At 45.8% G+C, this 20,822-nt stretch overlaps 1 protein-coding gene across 3 annotated transcripts in view; it reads right to left on the bottom strand.

Annotated features, from left to right (window-relative positions):
- Positions 1 to 20,822, bottom strand: part of LOC135378155 (protein tiptop-like) — a 480,805-nt gene that overhangs the window by 262,804 nt on the left and 197,179 nt on the right. The window contains exon 1 of one of the 3 annotated variants that reach the window (XM_064611070.1): positions 16,304 to 16,316. The exons of the other annotated variants lie outside the window; for them this stretch is intronic. The gene's annotated coding sequence lies outside the window, so the exon portion shown is untranslated. Of the gene's footprint in view, positions 1 to 16,303; positions 16,317 to 20,822 lie in introns of those variants that run through there. 3 annotated transcript variants of the gene reach the window in all.

Genomic DNA, 20,822 nt, shown 5'->3' with positions numbered 1-20,822 from the left:
TCTCGGTTATGGTAATAGTTATGCGTTATCCATCCTTGAGCAGACGAGAAAAAAAAATGTCATAAAGGACCTAGATACGACACAGAAGTAGGAAACGATCAAATCTCGTCGATTTTAAAATCATCCTCACCGAATGCAACACGCCAAGCACCAGTAAGCTAACACGAACGTTTATCTTCCATGGTCATCAACGAGACAAGAAGATAAATTTCTGCGGGAGAATTAGAAACGGAGACCACACAAGAAACGATAACGGGACCGAATAAGAACCACTAACCCCCTGAAAGTCCAACGTGCACGGCGACAAAGTCATGTGTATCTGTTCTAAAAATCACTCCGAGATCGGCTACAACTGCGGGGAGGAATGCAAACAACCACTATCAAATGGGCCTAACCGAATGAAAACAGCCGGCAAACCGCGTATAAGAAAATGGCAAAACACAAGCGAACGAAGCAACACTGGCAACGATAGCATATAGCCCTGCGGGGGAGGAGGGGAAACAAGGTCTGAACGGCAATGGTAGCAGAAAAGTACAAAACCAAAGCAGAATAGAGGAAAAACAAAAAGGACAACGTCGGACCGCAACTGGCTTTGTGTGCCAGCGAAAGGGCGGTGGGAAGGAAAAGGGGATCGCTGTTGTGCGGATATCGGTCGGTAACGGAGCGGCAGCCACACGCTTCGTGACGTCCACGACAGCCACGTGTCCGTGTGTGTTTTCGAATATCCAGTCACCGTGGCACCCGTTTCTATTAAACAAAAATATTTGTCATTGAAGTCCCAGACTTTCGTCTGACCGAAGGGAGTAGCGGCGTCTGTCCCGAAGCTTGGCGAAGGTTAGGTAACTAGAAACATTAGGAAATATTTCAAGAAAGATGTTACGGGGCACCAGAATGCAAGCTTACTCGAATTGCAACCGATCCTTGCTCACGATATATGAGTGAGACAGGACGAACACGGAAGGTAACCCAGGAAACAACAATTTTAATAACCGGAAAATCACTCTCATTACTCGTATAAATAGCGTTTAAATTATTAAGTAGTTTGCGCATTCGTTGCTTTCCATATTCTTGTTGTCCGCGAGTAATTATTTTTATATATTTACTTCCGTAAATTACTGATATACGTATACACATCTGCATATATTGCGACATAAGTAACTGCCTTCATGCTCGTGGTAGAGTTCGGTTACATGGTGAATGTTTACCACGTATACTTCCACCTAAGAGGCAGGAGCTACAAATTACGAAGATACTAGTTCGAGCACAGTCCGGAACTCTGGCAGCGCGCCGCTCCGTGTGAGCCCCTTGTGGAGCTCCCTTGGTGGAACGCGGGCCGCGGTTGTTACTGGAATACTCGTGTCTATCGGCAAAGGGGGGAAGGAAGTATCACTTAGTGTTGCCGAGAGGGGCTCAATACACATCGACCAACAAAGCGCCTCAGAAACCGACGCCTTCCGATCGCAACCACGGCAATCAGGCGGAACGATTTGCTCCCCTACATGCCAAACATGCTATGTTTTTTTTTTTCTTTTTTCGTTCTCTCCTCTTGTGCAAACATTTTTTTTTTCGAGCATGCCTCGATCTTTTAAAAGCGTCGTGATAAAAGTTGCATGCAATCGGTGTGCTCTCGTTTCGTATTTCCCGAGGAGCTAAGCACTCCCGCGCAAGAACGCTGCCATGCAAAGTAAAAAGACGAAGTGCGAAAAAACTTTCTTGAAGGTTGCATGTTCTATGGAGCGACATAATAGGCTAAGTTACGTGTAATTGTAGCGATGGCAATGTTGGCGCAGTCCTTACGCCACATGCGCTCTATCTTTGGACACTTGCTTACATAACGCTCTTTCCGCCACCCCTTCCTTATCATTACTGCACAGTCCGGAATGCAAATGGAATACCAAGAGAGTCATATCACACTTTCAGAATGATTTGTTGGTTCCAGTTTTGTCATTTCATGTCGGTAATAAATAAATAATGAAAGTAATAATAAATAAATCGAAACATGACGATTTTAACTGTTTTAAACTTGTTGTAGTTGCCAGTGCTGTTTTAGTATTGTAATAATGCATGAGTACCCCTGGCACTTGGACCACCTTCGGTCAGTAATAAATTTAGCACGTACGACAGGAACCTAGGAGTTCAATTAAAGTTTGAAGCATCGTAAAGAGAGTCTCTAACCAACGGAAGTTCGTATACGGGCCGTGTTTGCTACAAATCTTACTTTCGGCTTACATCGTTTGTAAAGTATTTATGTCTCCCGAAGTGAATACGTGCCACATATTTGAGCTTAGTCGCTATGCACTGCGCGTCTCATGCCTACAGAAGCCCGAACGTTCGTACAGTATCTCCGCATCTCCTTCAACGCAGCACATAACAATAAAAAAAGGGAAAGGTTTCTTCTTGCTCTCAATAACTGTCGTCATGCACGGAAGCCCATATCGCAAGGAACGCTGAAACCTGCAAATCACCGGGAGGATAAAAATGCTTGGAGAGAAATGACTTTTATCCGAAACAAACTCTTCAAACCCCAGACTTTTTCCAATCAAACGTTTCAACGATTCTCACATTCCGACGGGTAATTCGAATTCATCCACCAATAAAAACTTACTGTTCGCCCTGCAAGTGTTCGTTGCGGTTAAACCAAGGTGACACGCTCGGCTGCATTCAAAAGAGGTACCCGGTGCAAAAAGTCTTTCGCGCTGCGGTTGACTTGGAAGTGATCCGCTTTCACATCGAAGGAAGAGGCAATTTCAATGCGTATGTCAAGAGATCAAAGTTATGGCGAGATTGGCCAAACATGCAACTGAAACGAATAGCGAGGTTCAGGAGTGCTTTGATGTAATGCTGAGAGTCAGTACAGAACCTTCAGCAGGCAACCTATGATGTACGCACAAGAACAGCAACAACAAAAGGCTAAATGAGGAATTAAACGTTTCGCGAGAAAACAGGCACTGTGGCCAGAGCTGAATATATTCGTTTCGAAGCAGTTTCAACGATGAACACTTTGTAGCGAGCAGTGCCATTTCGGTTGTCAATAGTACAGCTCAGTTGACGTACTGAACAATAATAATAAAAAGAAGGATAGTACATAGAACAAAGCAACGAAACACGCCATCACTGCAACTGTAGCAACAAGGTCCACACCGCAGCTCCTCTTACTTTTAATTACCTTCAAAGCGAAAGACAACGGAAAACAAACACCATCCGGCGCCGAAAATTAGCACCGCGTAACTTCACTACGACTCACTAATTAGCATCTTTCCCGCAACTATAACTCATGCCTCTATAGTTACCAGTGGGTCTCGTATTTTTTCTGTTCTTTTTTATCTTCCATCCTGCTTTTCTGCACATAACACGCTATGTTGTACGGACAGTATATCCAGCGTACTACAGAAAGAACAAAGGCAATGGTTTTGAAGGAAAAAAAAAGAATTAATGTCCCTGTCAAAAGACAAACGGTAATTCTTCCGCACGGCGAGTTGCAGCGACAGGATAACGAAGTGGCCAACTAATGGTTACCGGCAACTAAGTATAAACAGCCCTCCACCCGATTGAGCATCACGAGCTGTACACGCTTAACAACGGTGGACGTTTAGTTCTAAATAGGCCGCGTGCCTAAAACACAGGGCCATCCATTCACCGTGCAAACTTTCCGGACAGGCCTAAGCACGGCGTCATCTAGCTCCAAACTTATGTATAAAAAGTTTCGCTGCCCTCTTTTATTAGTAAAACATTCGCTGCTGGTGGACTGTTATGTTATCGGACTATAGTTAGGAGGGTTAGCGAGGGACAGTGAGCCTGATGCAGCACCCGCGCAAAAACTTGACGGCACAAACAAGTCTTACTAAAGGCATCCTGAAAGTGACGACTTATAAAGTTATAATGCAGTTTCCAATGCTGCCCAGATTATATGTGCGGGGATTGTGCTATTCCCAATCTTTCGTGCGTCAGTATCAGTTTCGTTCTCAAAGCCTGAACCTGCGGTATAGCCAGAGGCGTTGACCACGGACTACTTATTTGCAACTATTTACCGACACCTATTCGACAGTGCTTTCATGCGTCTCCAAGGGAAGCTATTCGTGCAGCCTCGCACAAAGTTAGCTCGATGAATTTTCAGACTCAATCTATGCGAACGTTACTTCCAACTGTCCAATAAGGGCGCAACAGCAAAGGCAAGACTTCAGCAGACGGACGCGACCATTAGAATGCTTGCAACGGAAACAGTTTCATTCTGCATCGAAAGATGTTATAGAATGCCATCAAGCATCCGAAAAGAGCAAAACGTGCACGCATAACCAATCCAGGCCAAGATGCGTCCAAGGCGTGAGTGATAGCGTGACGCGGACCGCGCGGCGGCGTTGGTAGTCATGGTAACGGCCATCAACGCCGTCGACCCCTCCGATAATGAGCCCATGTAGATGGTTAGATAGACAGCCGCTATAAATCAAGGGAGAGGGCAGCACATGCACTTTTGGGCCCCGTCCACAGCGGCTGTTTATAGCGACGTGCACGGCGAGGGAAAGGGGCGCTATAAGGAAAGAGAACTATGTCGGAGGGCTAACTATTACTCTCTCGGGAATGTAGTGTTGCTCGAGATTGTAGTACTACATGATGCCAATAATGGAACGACGTGTGGTGCAAGAAACAGTGCCAGCAAGAGGAAATGACCTTGTTGCTTCTTGCACAACTACATTAACGCCCCTCGTGTAGCTATGCTCGAGAAAATAGCCAACATTATCTACGGGTTATGTGAAACAGCGCAGATACTCGACAATATCGATACCTGAGTAATGCGAAAGTTCACGTAATGGCAGTGAATCTGCTATTACGTGAAAATCGAGGCTTCTCTTCACTCACCGGAAGCTGAACAAGGATCAGGAAAAATGAGGTTCCAACTCACCTGAAAAACACAAAAGAGATGTCTCATTAGTACATTGGTTCACGTAATGACACAATGGCGAGAGTGTGTGAATCCAAAAGTGCAAAAATGTACAAGATGAGCTGGTGCAAACCCTCAATCGAAATATCTAAAAGGGATAAAACTCCAGTGCGTCGAAATATCGAAATATTCCGGTCCATAGCCGTAGTTACATGAATGCGACAGAAACGCATCGTATCGAGTTATCGCACCTCCTCGCACCTATCTCGATCAGTGGATTGGCTCACGTGGTTCTGTCGGAGAGGATTTGTTCCGATAAGTCGATACGATACGCTTCTGTCGCATTTACGTAAACGCAGCTATGGACGTCACAAGTGAACCGGCAGTCGCGCGCCGTCTTTTTTTTATTTTTTTCCTTCTTTTTTTCTCAGGCTTCGCACGTGGCTTCAGGCTTCAAGCAATACATTCTAAAAACGGATTGACTGATTTTTAAAAGAAAAAAAATTGAGATATTAGCCTCGAGCCACTCGGGACTGGCTACTCCCAGACGCGTTATTAAGAAAAGAAAGGGAAACTACACAAAACTCGACGCTTTGAAACGGAATGGAAACAGAATAAATGAGAACATCACCACCTAGCTTGGCACCAAAAGCGAAATCTCAATGCACAAAAACAAAGAGCGTCACAATGTGTCAGAGAGGTCCGTCGAGACGAGAAATTGCACAAGGGCGCGCATGGCAGGTATGAGCTGATTTGTTGGCCAGCACCCAAGAACCTTTTCGGTGGAGTATGGCCGTTTATCCAGGCGGGACAGAGACGACACAAGGGTACAACGGTGTGCACTGTACCTCGGAACTTCATGGCATATAGCACGCTTCAAGCCAATTCTGAATTATATAATTTTCATTTCCCGATTTCTCAAAAGTGGGAAGCGTGCGTCTTTATGTGACACCTAGCAGTCATGTCAAGAGTTGCAAAGTGGCGTATATCCCACTCTCACTTCGAGTCAGAAGTGATAACGATATCATTCTGTGCAGTGGTCGGGCATGAGAAAGTTATGCGGCAACATTCTGTTTTTAGAGGGTACGTGGCTTACTGCGACTTCTGTCTTCCCATTATCCACAATATTAGAACTCTTTAGCCCTACTCTTCTCCACAATACTGTCGCCATCTGTCTTCCATCACACCACCGCGTTACGCTACGTAGCCTCTCATCACACACACCGTCATAATGTCTGCATTATTTTGCACTATGTACATTACGGAAAGAGCCGTGACGCAACCATATGGCAGATAGACTAATTACCGTCTCCGAATTATGCAAGTACCCACATCTGAGGATGTACACATCACAAAGAATAAGTGCTGTATTAAGCGTGAGTTCACGCAGAGCTACGCTTCCCATGTCATCACCGTAAACGCTCCAGCGGAGACAGATTCAACCGTGATTACCGATATTATTTGTGCAAGGAAGAGCCGCCATGAAGTCCCCGACATACATTTGTATGGAAGTCTCGCCCCTGTTTAAAACGCCATTCTTCTTCAAATGAGGTGGCGTATCCAAGTGCGTTTCTCATGGACTCAAACTGCCGGTACGGACTACAAATATATATATACACACAAATAGAGAAATGAGCTTATGCGCCATGGCTGCACGTGAGGTATGTGTTTACAAGGCAAGCGTGCCACAATCCCAGCAGTGGACGGCCGTTTCGAGCTGGTTGGCTCTCTTCGGCACAGCGTAAAAATGTGACGCCCTCTAGGGTCGGCACCAACAGTGTGTCAACAGCGAGACATCAATATTACAGGGTGTTAGCAACACCTCTGGAGGCCGCAGTGAAAAGCCAGCAAGTACAGATAAAAATAGAGAAATGAGCGGATGCTCCATGGCTGCACGTGAGGTATGTGTTTACAAGTCAAGCGTGCCACAAGCATGCGAGTGTGTCTCGGCGAGACATCAGTGTTCCAGGGTGTTAGAAACACCTCTAGAGGCCGCAGTGCAAAAACAGCAAGTACATATACAAATGAATAAATAAGCTGAAGCTCTGTGGCTGCACGTTGGATATATCTTTCTATGTCAAGCGTGCCAAAATCCCAACTGTGGACGGCCGTTGCGAGCTTGTTGGCTCTCGTCGGCACAGCGTAGGGATGTGACACGCTTTAGGGTGGGGTGATGTAGGGGGAAGGTGCGGTCAGCCTGCTCTGGAATGGAGGCTGGGTGCACCCAAGGGAGGAAGAAGAGGGGAGGGTGAAAGAGGGAGGGGAGAGATGATTGTGGCACAGGAGAAGGAGGGGTAAGCTAACCCTCTTGCTCTGGGATTTGGGTAGTCCAAGAGAACTACCCACTACGGAAAACATGCGAGCGTCCCTCAGTAGACTTCATCGGTACAGCGTAGGGATGTGACACGCTTTAGGGTCGGCCATATAAACATATACCCCACGTGCAGCCACAAAGCTTCGGCTTATTTACTCATTTGTATATACATACAAGTAGGATAGTAGATTGTACAGGGATAGCAGAAAAAGTGACAGTTCTTGAAACTGGGAGAGGGAAAGCATGATTCCAGAAGAAGCCGGATGCGATCAGCCATCCTTGTCTGATCTCTTTCTACTCCCCTGAGTGGGCCGAGTTTAGCAACCTCCTTTCGTCGGACTGACAACGAGGGCCCGCAAAAACTCGTCCAGCGCTATGCTCTGGACGCTCCGCAAAGCATAATGTTCGACTATTTTTTTCCGATGGGATAGTTCCTGAACGTCCGTGTAAATTACCATGCACTTGAATAAATTCGGCACGCGCTTTACATTGGTGGAATAAAAACGCGACCTTTACTTGGCAAATTTTCGAGTTCAGTTCGTAAAAATTTACATAATAAAACTCACATTAGATGACATTCACATCAGGAGGTGGCAAAAACCTAGTTAAAAGAAATGCCGTTGACCGCATGATTCTAGGTGGCGTAGTTTTCTTATAATAATTCAATGACACGTTTTCTGGGGCGCCCTGTATAGGCACGTTATTTCTTACTCGTATACTCAGTGCGTAAAATATGACTACCGACAGTGAACGTTACGCGCTTCAAAAACTCTTCGAAAGAAACCGCAGAGCATCATATAGTTTCGTATTCTCCAAGAGCAGGTGACATCACCGGGTGCCTTGGCGTCTGTCTCCTACTAACAACGCGCGTCTCTACTCTATGTGCCGTGCTTCGTGCGTCCTTGGAAGACTACCAGTAGCTGTGGCGAGAAGGAAATCGACGTTCGAGGAGCAGTGTTGCCAGACACCAGGGTAGGATGGGCAACCCATGACGTCATACTTCTCTAAACTGGACATTAAGTTTATGACACTTCCACTTCACATAGCGAAACAATATTTTGCGAGCATACGGTACGACACGCGTGGATTGCAATGGCATAATGAAATTTGACAGAATTCTAAAGATATGAGCTATCGTCCGCAGTTTACACGAGGAAAAGGCCTGGTTTAGGTACTGAGGAAGAGTCAGTAACGACAAGGTTGGAAGAACTTCGTCTAGTTATCTTGTCAGTCCTCAAAGTTCCCCATCAGTTGTTGCAACAGTTTCACGCAAAGGACGGACGAGCAGGGGGACAAAATATCGCCCAAGTAGCACAGCATCTTGGCCCAATATCCAGCCAATATTGAGTAAGATACAGTGCTGCTTGGGATATTCTTATTTCAATATACCGGTACCACTGCAGTTTCACGAGTGAACAATCAGGCAGAATTTTGCGCCACACTACGCCAGTACACGCTCTATATATGAACATGTCCTCCAGACTCGCAAACAAGTTCTGAAAAGAAATCGCGCGGATCATGGATTCACTTGCGCGTGGTGTCCTACGCATCCCTTTCTCTAATTTCTTTAACGCTGCCTTGATTCAGCAGACGTTGATGACGAGTAACAAGCAAGTACGCTAGCCGATATTAAAAGCTCCCATCGAGGATGGAATCTTTGATTTATGGAGCTCTCGGCGTCCACACCCAACACTTTTTTTTTCTTCTTTTTTTCGCCTGCGCTCACTCCCTTAACATCGCTTATTCTGTCGTCTTCTGCCTAATAGGCAGGAACACGATGCACTTGCCGTCCTCATATCTGATCCGGGTCAGGATATCGTTCTTCATTTTGCTTGCAGGGCAAAGTTACAGTGTATTTCTTTCTATTGAAGACAGGTGTCTTTTTTCCGGTTACCCGCGGAAAGTAAACGATGAAACAAACAAAATCAGTGCACGCGGGTAGCTGTTCAAAGAAAAAATTAAGCTAATTTTGAGGCATATATATTACCACACAGACAATATGTAGAAAGCAACGTGAACAGTGAAGACCTTGTGCAGTTATCGAGCAGTAATGGCTTTGAAGTAGAAGCTATTCGAAACTTCAAGAACTGTTGCAATGTTGAACACCGCGTTGGTCAACATAGCACTTTGACACCCTTCGCAAACTTGCTGATGGATTCGGTAGGGTTTATTGACCGCACTCCTGGCGTGAATGTCACAATGAAGAGATCAATGCGGCCCGTCGATAAGGAAGCGTACAGGACGGATACTGCACAGTGCTAACTTGAAATTAGGTCAGATGGTACTGAAAATACTTGGTCGGCGTGTTTATGCTAACGGAGCCAGGGACATGAAGGCCCCACGTTTACTTTTGCAAAGGTGCTCAAGTTCGAAATGCTCATTTCGATGCAAGAGGTATATAGTGATTGATCGAAATATTTTTCGCATTAGCTGTTAAATGATTACTAGCAACACTGTGATTCCTCCACCTTAAAACCACCAGGTGGCGGTGGTAGTGGTGGCAGTGAAAGCGCACGCCGTTGTCGGCCACACAAAGGTGGGCAACGTCACCAGTAACGCCCTGGGGGAATGTGCGTTCTGGACTGACTTCTAAAGGAATTGTGCCGACATATGTCTGAAAGCGTCTGAGGAAAAATTAAAACCAGATAGTGGCGATGGTGGTGACGAAGACCGGCTTGCCGTTGCTGGCCTCACTTATGTGGGCAGCGTCACGACTGTAGCAAGGATGAAGGAATGACCAGCTTAAAACCAGGTGGTGGTGGTGGTGGTGACGAGAACCGACTTGCCGTTGTTGGCTTCACGTATGTGTGCTTAAAACCAGGACTTCACCGCATAACACGCTGCTAGCCAACCATCATCCCAAATGACATTGTTCTCTCCCATGATTTGCTGAAAATGGGAGGCATACTCCTTTTTGTGACACTCAGGCAAACACGCTAATCGTCACAAAAAAGGCGTACTCTCCGCGCTGTCCACAAATCAGGAGTGATAACGGCATCATCACGAAGGCTGGCCTTCGTCGTGTTATGCGGGGAAGTTCGGTTTTGAGAGCGTCGTGGCGGCGATCTAGAACCTCGCGGAACTACTAGATTCCAGATTACTTCACCACGTAACATCCTCCTAACCAATCACTCTCCCGACTTGTTGAAAATGGAAGGAGACGACCTTTTGTAACACACTGCATTCATATTTATGGTAACAGAACGACGTACGCCTGGCGCCTCCCTCTTCAAATCAGGAGTGACAACAAATATATGCAGTGCTTGACCTTGTTACGCAACGAAGCTCTTCTTTGTGTGTTTTCAACGTGCAGGCCAATCTATAGCATTTTAGAGATTTGGGCGCACACCGTCCAGGCACAGCCAACGTGGCATCCACACTATACTGTAGGCCTCTATATAAAAGCGTCCATAGCTGCACTTAACAACTGTATTCCAGACGTATGACATCCCGTGGCAACGATTGGCGAGCAATCCACGCCCTGTTTCCAGAAATCATTAATCTTTTCCTGGGACGAGCCAGGAGAGGACAAACATAGGTGCTTATTAGAAGCCAACCGTGCCATGACCGCTCCCCAAAAAGACAGGCAAACGACGCACGTCCAAACTAGACTCCATAAATTAAACCCATTGGCATCGCCCTACGCTTTCCAGTGTGTGCTGCCTTGCACTGTCGCAATGCGCGCTGTCGTGCTGCTTGGCCAACCTTTATCGGAGGTCCATTTCTTTTAAATGGCGATAATGCAAGAATACAATATAACGACTCGTGTTGCACTCCGTGTACCGCGACTTTCGTCCGCATCTTGTGCAGTACTGTGACACGTTTTATGATCGTTGCATTTGTATCCGACATGTGTCTTTGCACGGCATCCGTTGCTTGGGCCAGCTGGGCCATTCCTCAACGACTCGTTCCGTTCGCATTTTGTACATTTTCAAAGTCATTCTCTATGCTTTTTCAGAATATATATATCACTCTTCTTTAGCCCGTCGCGCCAGTGGTGGAACTGCCGAGCTCATGCGGTAAGAGAGACATCGGATCCAAATTTTCACTGGAGGTTAGTGAAGTCGTCACGAATGCCTTTCATATACACAGATTACCTAAAACCTGTATCTCCACGTATGCGAACTGAAATAAGCTTGGCCTCTACTGAACAACATCTACACTACCACTCTTAAATTAAAGGGGCACTAAACAGCGCGACGAACATTCTCCAATTATTATGGTCCATAAAAGAACGTGGCTTATGATATCCAGATATATAATTCATTTACTTCGAGCGAGCGTCTTTACCACAAAAATATGTCATTCAAAGAGCATACTCCGCGTAAGTCTCTCCATCATCCGTGGAACCGGTACACGTCACAACGTTCCAACGTATAGCAACACATCATTCCAAGCGGTGGGGGGGGGGGGGGGGGTGATGGCAGGATAGGCTCACCGTTGTTGGCCACACAGAAGTGGGCGTCGTCACGACTATAGCCAAAAAAAAAAAAGAAAACGGTATGGGAGATTTCGCTCTCCCAGCCAATGACGGGCCCAATTGAAGCAAGCTGCAGCTCGCGAAGGAACCGGTTGCGGGAGCATCGCGGTGACATCGCAGAGAGATACAGCACCGAAAACATAGCGCGCGCATGAAATGGAACGTTGTGGGTTTTTGGTACTGTTTGATCTGGCTACCTCGGGATTGACAAGTGGGCAGATGTTTAGAATTGACCTCATTACCCGCTATTACAACAAAATCAATGTATAAGTGACCGGCATTTCGAATGGTTGAAGGTGCGCGACGTCAAAATGAAGTGTGGCTATCATCGCCACGACATCGCAAGGCGAGGCATGAGCGCGAAAGAGGTGTTATTGTCGTTGTTGGTATGGGGTAGGGAAGGCGGTGAATATTCGGTCGGTTTAGAGCTATTATTTACTTTTTTGCGACAACAATTTTTTGCAAAACGTTCACCGTAAGCAACGAATCAGACTGCATCAAAAAAAGTGCACCTTGTATACCTGTTTATTGCCCCTTTAACAGAGTGCCACCCTTGAAACACAACTTCACCACATAACGCGGTGAAGGCCAATCACTGCGCAGAATGATACCGTTATCACTCGTGATCTGTGGAAAGCGCCGGCGTACGACTTTTTGTTACAATTAACACTACTGCGTAAGTGTCACAAAAAGGCGTGCGCCTCTCGTTTTCAACAGGGGTCTGGATAATGGTTGGGTCGGAGCGCATTATGCGGTGAAGTTCTCTCTCTCTCTCTCTTTAAATCCATGTTAGCGCCGCGAAGCAACTGTGGCTATGAGAGACGTACGTGCAGAAGTGTACAGATGGAGAGATTACAGTCAGGGAGGAGTGGGGGTCGGGGGGGTTGGTGTGCGTCCTGGGCCGACATCTGGGGGAACTGTGCCGGCATTCGCCTGGAAGGACTGCAGGAAAACCCAGGGAAAAGCTCAGACAGTATAGCTGGTAGTAGGATTCGAACCCACCACCTCCAAGCCTTCACCACAACCTTGGTTACCACCAACGAGCGGATGCTTTTACCCAGGGGTGTAGCTGGGGGGGGGGGGGAGGCTATAGGAGGGTAGAGTCCCCCACCCCACCAAAAATGTAGGTCACCTTCTACGTATGGCGCTTTTTCTTTACGCTGGCTCAGGTTAATTCGCCGCAGAGATGTGATCACAACTGGCTGACAATCACCATCTTGCCTCGGAAATGTGGGAGCATAGATACAGGGTGAATTTAGCATAGGTTACACATTTCGTTCGAGTCGTAAAAATATAACATGACGTCTCTGGCGCTTCAAACTTTGCAGACTGATAGTCATACGCCCGGAGTTGTACCCTTATTTTTTTCAAATGCTATCACTTTGTGGAAAAAAAGTTAGAAGCAATGCAAATTCTCACCCCATGCATTTCCTATGGTCTATACCGCAGGCAAACCGCATTTTTTCCTCTGTCTCCTTCACGTTCATAACACCACGTATAAGTGACGCTGCCTGGAGACGAAGCAAAACCAAACCCTATGGAACAACCAACAACCGGATGGACCAGATGCAGGGTTTGAGGTAGCCCCACCTATACACGCGGTGATGTGAACGTGAAGCAGAGAGAGGAAAACATGACGCTTCGGGCGGTATAAACCATAGGAAATGCGTGAGGTGAGAATTTGCTTGGACTCTAACTTCTTTTCTACAAACTGATACCGTTTGAAAAAAATAATAAAAAATAACAATAAAACTCGAGACAAATTACTATAAGTGTGCAACATTTGAAGCGACGTCACCTATTTTTACGACGCGACCGAAACGTGTAACCTTTGCTAAGTTAACCCTGTAGATAGATAGATTTGTGTGCGTGTGTGTAAACGGGTGTCAAGTGCACGAGATGTGCTGCCGTCGTGCAAAGCACATAAAATCTGAATCGATTAAAGAAGTGTGGGCCGGAGATCGGTTGTCACAGACGTTTGGCGAAGTGTCGAAATCCTTGCGGGAATGTTGTTTTATGAGTTGACTCAAAGAGCAAGGACCGGCCTGTCTCGATAAAACTGATTGCCACAATACAGGAGAACCAGATCGCTGACAAGCATCGTTCAGGGTAAATGTAAACTGGTAGCGAAAGCCGGCAGAAATACCAAATCAGACCTACCGGCACGGCTATCATCGTGAGGCGCGAGCGATGCTGGTTGTTGGTAGCAGAGGTACGATCGTAAACAAAAAATATTTGCAATATGCGCATGGTTTTTGTGTGTACTAATAGTTTACTCATAATTTCAATATAACTGTCTGTTGCCCAGTATTGTACCCGCTACCAAAAATAAGTAACGAAATACCGCTACTCCACGGAAAGGTAGCGCAATACTAGCGTCGCTACAAATTTGAAAAAGTAACGCGATACCGCTACCGCTGCCAAATAAAAGTAACGTAAATATGCCGCTACCGTACCCTTCTCTGTGCAACACCTTACCGTATAGGCATCTGGTTGTCAAAAGTATCTAAAGACGGTGCAATATTTAAGATCCCTCACACGCAGTACCACTACATAAAGTACCACTGCTTACAGCCAATATATATTATTTTACATTGATATTGACCTTGAGATTATGCGCATTTAAGACAATTTATTGTGCATAGCGCATGTGTGCATTTAATAATTTTTGCCGTCAGATTGTTTGAAACACACAGCGGTTTTTCTGCAATTACAGTATTTTGTCCGATATATCCGCGGATCCCAACCTCAAACTATTCCGTCTGCTTCCTGTCCACGGATTGAACAGTTTTCCCTCTGGTCAAATGCCGCAACTGCTATCATAAACGACCACGGGTCGAGCCATCAATAAGTGGCTGCCAGGAGGTGAAAAGACGAAACGAATGGCATAATCTTTGCTCTCGGCAGGGCCAATGTAATGCTGTTGGCATACTGCACCAAAACTTAGGTCTCACAGGAATTACGACTTAATGTTGCTGGCTACTCACGGTCTCATGGGCGTCGTCACGGGGGGCAAAGTGGGTCGTTGCCCCCCCCCCCCATGGCTTCCAGAAACGTAGGGTTTCTGAGCCAAGGTAATGTAGATAATGCCAAACATTCTACACTGCCCCCCACCCCTGAAAAAAAATCCAGGCGGCGCCCACGCCCATTTCCCTTCCGCACCACGGCTTCTCTTATACAAAACGCTTTACTATACGAAAATCTACGTTTAATACGCTTTTTTTTCGGGAGCATGAGTTCCTCAGGAAGAGTCTACCCGTGTGAGGTTACCTCCGTAATGAAACATTTAGAAGGGGGGAGGGGGGAAATCATCTAGCTTTTCCCTGAACATGTCAAACGCTGTTAACAATCAATTGTTTTAATTAAGGGTAATCGCCTCTTTTGCGCCACCAAGCAAGTGTGCAAAGAGCATTAATAAGCATGTTGTCATACACAGACTCCCGAATAATATTACTTATTCATTTTGTTTGCCTCATATACCCACAGTGTAACGTATGGAATGTGAGAGAATAATTAGACCGCGTTCGGCAATCTGTGTAAGCTTAGGTAATGCTATCTCGCAAGAAATGCTTCACCTGTGGTACGTTTGGAATGCAATGAATGGCTATAGCGATATCTCATTGTGTGTCCGTTATATTTTCGTAGTCCTGTTCAAAAAAAGAAAAAAAAAACGACGCTTAGTTTATTGCTCCGAACAGTAAAGCTGCAAAACAGAATTTTAAATGTGTATCCTATCAGCACGGTCACACTATAGTTTTGCAACTGATTGTATGACGGAAACTAGCTTAGTACCCGATATTACGCAGCACGTTATACATTATTTACCTGTTTGTGTTTCGCAAGTGCGAGCTCAAAAGTTAGAAAACGCACAGCATAACCCAAATTATATTCCTAACTGCGCTTAGCTTATGCAAGTTAGTGAAACTGAGGAAGACTGTCACACCAGTTTGTCTGGTTAAGAAGCAACCCAAACAAGAAGGAAATTCTGCTTCATCGTTACCTCACTTTTTCTGTCTGTGTTCCACGTCTTCCATATTATGAAAAGTAGCGGTAGCGGAGAAAGAGTCCGTCGCTACATCTCTTTGTAGCGGAAATACTTTTTCCGTCACCAATTTAAAACGCAGCGCGATCGCTACTCCGCTACTGAGAAAAAGAAGCGAATACGGTGTTAGTAGTGCATACGGCGGCGCTATGTACGACACTGCTCTTGCCCCACTCGTAGACATATACGAAACCATCTACCACCAGAGTACGTTTCCGTATCCTGCTCCCCTGAGCATGTGTCACTGGGCTTGTTTATCCGTGCATCTCTGTATCCGTGCCGTGTGTACGTGTATTGTAATACGGAGTTCGCACACTTTCTGGGTTAAACAGGAAACGACGTTCACATCTAGGAGCTGTAGACCGAGAGTAACACGCGTGAACAGATGAATGCAATGCATCCCCTGTTGCTGGCCCCGCGAAAAAAAGATTTCGTCATGGCTCGACCGGCCATGCACGCGTGAGTGCTGCAGGAATCACCTGTGCACCAACGATGTCATGTTTTTTGCAATGGACCCATTATGGCCACCCAATGTGGAAATGCAAACGTCTAATCACTACGTTTACATATAGCTCTAGGTGAGAAATGTACCTTCAGGGAACCTTCCTAATTTCTGAGTGGTCATCACGATGCCCTTCAGTTTGGAGTTGTCAAAATCTGTGATAACTGTATGTATTTCGAACTGATATGTGTCATTAAACCTGATAGGATTTATTTTGATCTGTTCTCGTCTGGTATCGTTACCCTGGGTGACTAGTATGGTTCGGTCAGGAAAAGGGAAAGGGAATACAATGCAAACGAAGTGCGCGAATGTAAACGGGGCAAAATATATGCTACTTATTATTCATACTGCTGACGTCATCTCTGACGTCATTTAATTACAATCGTAGTAGTCCGCGCAACGGATGCGTGGCGCTGACGGTCTCTATCATGGCGTCATTCTGAAGACGCCGGGGTCTATGGGAGTTACGCTACCTGTTTAGATATACCTTGCATCGTGTTCCACAGCTAACCCAATTACGTCGTCTGTTTCACGGAGGACGGGACGATGAATAAGGTGCAGCATTTTGGTTAACACGTGCTGCACTCCTGCGGCACTTTTTCCTATCGAGTTGTCGATCACAAAGCAGAGGTTGTACCTCCACTGACTCGAAAGCGGGGAGTTGCAGGGTTTACGCTAGTTCACAAAGTGCAGCCTCATCGAAGACACTGTCGACAAGCTTACGATCAGCTGGAAGACAATAACGCTATAATTACGGACGCAGGACGACCCGGACATCATAGATCTCGGAACCTGATCGAAAGATGGATAAGTATCTAAACAATGAAATAATGTGTTCCCGCTATTCATGCGGGGAACGCCTACTACGATTTCAACACCTCCAAGACAAGAATGCCTTCACAAAGTTACCGCACTACCCTTACCTTGGAATCGCCGTTGACTGTTCCGTATGCTGGAGCGCGGAGGTCAAAAGCAAAGGAAGGGCCGAGACACATGATAATAACATTCCCCGCTACCTATGTGGTTCCCGGTGGCGGTGGGTCTCGCTTTTGAATGATAGAGACGCACAATTCATTACGGGCAAGACACATGTGCGACGAAACCCACGACACGTCGTGCAACGAGTCGCACAACTTAGCATCACGGATTGTCGTATGCTGCATTCGCGGACGCATGGACGGCGACATCCCTATACAACATGTCACCCTGGACCGCCATGTTGTCACAACGGCGTGTCCAGGGGCCCGACCTTCCATTTGTCGTTATTGCATAACGTGCTTTAAATGCGTCACCTCGCACCGTGATTCGCCATGAGCTCTTGCGCGAGCCTATCAAAGCAGCTTTGGAGCGCGCGAACTTCAAATATAACGATAACGCTTGATATGTGAGAGTTCAAGATCGGGTCCCAGATCTATACGTTCGCTCACACTTTATTGAACCACTTTATGAAATTTACTCATATAGTCAAATACAGCAAGCGAGAACCATTCGTTCCTTGTTTCATTTGTTCTTCACCACGCAACACAACGAAATCAGCCACTCGTTGTATTCTGAACGGACTCTGTCCGCCAATTTTTTTCTCGGCATATCATAGAAGGAGGTGAGACAGGAGACAGCAGCATCAGCAGATGTGAACGTACAGGCATATGCCATCAACATTGTAAACAATTAGTACTCTCAAGCAAACAGTTGTCGTACTCGCTATTCCAGGGAATATATCCAGCAAATAAAAAAAAAATCATTCCGATCTCTGCTATTAGGTATGTCGTGTATTATATGTCATGAAGCAAGGGGAATGTGTTTTGCTCTTTGTCACAGTAAAAGAAAAAAAAAATGGATGACGGGGGATGAAAATCTGGATGAGACATTCGATGGAATTGTGCACAAAGGAGATCACCTCATCCATTCCTTCTGGAAAGCGTGTTATCGAAAGCAGAAAAATGTTTATGAACCGTTCCATATGATTTTTGTAGTGAATTTTACCTAGAATATAATTTCAAAGCGGTCACGACGCCTATGATCACGGCATTTATAAAGATACCGTCATGATAGCATTAGGTACACAGCTCGACACGGCGGTTCAATGATGACTAAATTTGTATAACCCAGGTTATATTGCGAAAACACAAAAAAATAAAACGCACCCTTTTAGCACACTGTTCGTACGCAATGCGAGCGAAATATCCACACAACTTAAAACTCCGACAAAATTAAGTGCATGATTATTGTACTTAACCGTAGGGTCCCTCCGTACCTTCACCCAGGAGGGCATGTTGGTAGAGTACAAAGGGGCGGAGTATCAAACTCCGCCTCGTCAATCAAGTGATTACCCCTCGCCCAACTATTATTTGGCGTCCTTTGTTTTTCGAGCCCTCATTATGACGGCAAAAAGGCGAGCATGTTGTGCAAATGTGCGTGACAGCTGAACTAAACAACGCAAAACAAGCTGTCACCGGACGAATGGGAGCACAGGGACAAAGAGTGTCAGTCACGGAACCAAAACAGTGTTCTCTATAGAGAGGTTAATGACAGCCTGTGCAGTGCCCCGACACAGAAGAAATGAAAACAACGTCGTCTCGTTAGTAAAAATCTAGCTTTTATAACGACTGGGCACGTGGAACTGTGGAAGAAGCTTTGCAGATGTGCGGTCTCCGCAGAAACCGTAAATCAAAATGACGCGCTGTGCCAGGGGTCTCAAGCACGAATGGAGTCGCGTTCACCTGAGACTACACCGTGGGGGGCTCTATACAGAAAAGAAGTGACCGCAACAATCGCAAAACGCCCGCAAAACTAAGAACAAGAGCGGTGTTCGTATTGAGTCGAGCGATGTACAGGGTTAGTCTAGCAAACGTTCGATCACATCATAAAAATACAAGACTGGGTTTGGCACACCCCAAACTTTGCAGACTGATGGCCATTTGTCCGAAGTTTACTTGTCATTTTTTGCAAGCAGTATGGTTATGTAGAAAGAAAATTAAAAATGGTGTCGTGCGTCTTGGGTCGACTTCGTAGGGAACAGTGCCGACATGTGCCTTACAACGTCTGGGGGAAGCCAAGGAGAAACAACCAGACACCGCAGCCGCTGCAAGAAAACGATGCTGACCAATGGGAGGCCGTGAAACTGGGTCAGGAACTAGTTGTCGCTACCTCACGACTTGCGACTTAGATTGATTACACGAGGACTCACGTTGCACATGTTGATACGCCTTTATTTGTATTGTAAAGGGACGATCGCCTTCATCCCCCATCGAATTTTGAAACTCTGGTGGCATTTTATTCCCAGTTGATCACTGACCACGGTACTGAAAATCTCATGCGAATTACTGGCATAGTTTTTGTGCAATTTGGTGAAACACCCCGCAAGAGCAGACGCCAGATGTTGAGAGTATGGCGGAATTCCCTCTATGGAGAAATGAGAAAATGTCACACTGTAACCGACCAATCATGGCACGCCCTTCACAAAAGTGCCCTCTGATTGGTGCACAAACTATGTCATGATGCATTTGCCACTAGGGCTTCCCCAGCTGCAGCGGCATTTCTAACCTAAAGAGCTCGTTTATTTAATATCTATGCGCTTTTCGGGAGAGAAAACTGGCCAAATAGACTGACGAACAATGTTAAACATTGTGGTACTTACTTCATGCTCGCGTTTCCGGAGGCGACTGCCACTTTAAGACTGAAAGTGCATATGTGTCATATGTCTACTGAGCGTCAAACACTGCAAGAGTTCTCGTTCTTAATCCAACATATTTTCGAGCATATTATAAAAAAATAGTGTTAGATATGTTAAGCAATATTCCGCGCATATTTGTGCCATAGTAACCTAATCCATGTTTCGTTCATGTAATGTAATACGAAGTCTTACCGCATACTAAGATGTAGTGTATATGATGCTCGTAACTTTTTGTACGCCGCATCTTGGCGCACAAATTCGCTTTACGAATTGGCATTCAAAACTTACTTCATAGACCTGTTTTGAGTTGCTTGCAATTCATCTTCATCTAATTCACTCTCTTTGAAGAGGAGGACCTACATCGTAGCCTTTTACGGAGACATTTTGTTGTACACATTCTTATCACCACTGTATTCTCTTTGTCGCTCACCATTTACACGTTAAAACGGATGAGCACACCATATCTAAGGATGAGCACAAGGCCGGGTTCGTATCGCCTGGTGGACTGTTCCATGTTGCCCCGCGTATAATCCTCTAGAAGTCTATCTTCTTTTCACTTTTTTCTAGCGCGAAAGGACGTCTATACACACAATGAGCGTGAATGTGTAACTGCAGAAATGAAAACACAGCGACATGTGTGGGGATGGGATGCTTCACCCAAAACAATCCTCGTGAAGCCTGGCACCCATAGGTGGGGAGTAACGCGTTACAAAGTAGTGCGTTACCGGTAACGCGTTACATTCGAGTAGTGAAATACGGTAACGCATTACATTTGGGAGAAAAGTAATGAGTAACGTAACGTCATTACATTTTTAACAACTAACGCGTAACGGCGTTATGCGTTACTGCGTGTTCGGGAACTTGAAAGCTTGAGCGAGGACCGTGCCTGCAGAATCCGGGAAAATCCCCGATTTTTTCTATTCATCTTCAACAAT

The sequence above is a fragment of the Ornithodoros turicata genome, chromosome 1, assembly GCF_037126465.1.
Source record: "Ornithodoros turicata isolate Travis chromosome 1, ASM3712646v1, whole genome shotgun sequence".
In the NCBI taxonomy this organism is placed as follows: Eukaryota; Metazoa; Arthropoda; class Arachnida; order Ixodida; family Argasidae; genus Ornithodoros; species Ornithodoros turicata.
This window is presented reverse-complemented; position numbering and strand designations above follow the sequence as displayed.